The sequence below is a fragment of the Mustela nigripes genome, chromosome 4, assembly GCF_022355385.1.
Source record: "Mustela nigripes isolate SB6536 chromosome 4, MUSNIG.SB6536, whole genome shotgun sequence".
In the NCBI taxonomy this organism is placed as follows: Eukaryota; Metazoa; Chordata; class Mammalia; order Carnivora; family Mustelidae; genus Mustela; species Mustela nigripes.
In genome coordinates, this window is record NC_081560.1 from 175679924 (window position 1) to 175681430 (window position 1507).

Genomic DNA, 1507 nt, shown 5'->3' on the forward strand with positions numbered 1-1507 from the left:
CATATATGTATATGTGTATACAAAATTTCCCCAACCCTAATAAGAGAGAAATGTCTAACTCATCTGGTTGTCGTGAGGTTTAAATGGGTGAAGTGTGGACGGCAGCTAGGACACTGCCTGATACTCAGTGAACGCTCAGTGCTGGTTACGCAACTGCTGCTTTGACAATGCTGTTTTGTTCGGTAAGAATCATCTCTGAGAAGCAGGAGCACAGTTGGCCATGTGGGGGAGGCATTTCTATTATGTTTGAATTTTTTTTTTTTTTTTTTTGCAATGAGCATGTCACTTTTATTTTAAAAAATACAAGTGTGGAAAATAAGTAAATTTTATATATTTATATAAGTATATAAATATATACTTATATAAATGTATATTTCTTATTGAAATAGATCATATATCTTATTTACACTTATATAAACATACATTTAAATAAATATGTTTATATAAAAACAGAATTTACATAAATATATATATTTGTTTAATCTTTAAAAGAAACCAAGCCACTTCAGGAAAGGAAATGCAAAACCATCTAAGTAAAACTGTCCAGCAACCAACATTGTGGGGAGATACACTCCTTTGAAGCCCAAAGGTCCTCCCGTTGTTTGGCTCAGAAGTCTACACCACAATGCTAATAAAAGCTAAAATTAGATGGACAGAGCTTAGCCACCAGGCCCTAAGCCCTTCCAGGGATGAACTAAATCCTTCCCAGTCTCTTCTCTGCCCTCCAGCATGAGAGCGCTGTGCCAGCCCTGGGCCCCGCCAGCCCTCCTATTGTAGCCAAATCAGTGGGGGGCATGTTAAGCCGGGTCCTGCTCTAGGGGCTCCTCCCACTTGAAGGCTTTGCTTCCAAAAGGAAGCCTCAGGGCAGATTCCCAGATTCCCCCCACCCACAACGCAATCTGATTCCTAAGGTCCAGGGTGGGCCCTGAAATCTGCATTTTAAAGGCCACGACCAGATGATTAGATTAGGTGGACAAGGGACCCTTGAGGGGCATCAGCTCCGGGGTCATGGTAAGAGGCAAAGTGGCTTCTGAGAGGCTGCAGGACATGGAATGGGCATGTGGGTGGTTTTGACGGGCGAGGGCCCACAGTTCTCAATAATTCTGGAAAAGGCTAATGGTGGCCACCCCTTGCCTCCTCCTCCAAAGAGAACCCTGTTCCAGAGGTGAGAAGCCCAGCGTCGCTCCTTGCTCTTGGTCCCGGGAGCTGGGGGGTGAGGGGTAGGGAGATGTCCTAACCAGGGCCTGCCAGAGGCCGTGGGATCCTGACCCTGCTGCCACAGGCCATTAGATGCAGCTGGCATTGGGTGGAGACAGGAACCTGGTGCTTGGCTTCCCATAAAGCCATTCCTGCAGGCCATTCCTCCTCCTCAGGCTTCGTTCTTCTGTGCCTCCCCTTCCCCGAGCCAGGGGCCAGCCACTCTCGATTCAACCTAGGTCTCTGCCCAGGGAGGGGCCTTTCTTCCTCCCAACAAAGGTAGTGACCCCAAGGAAAGCTGAACTGGCCC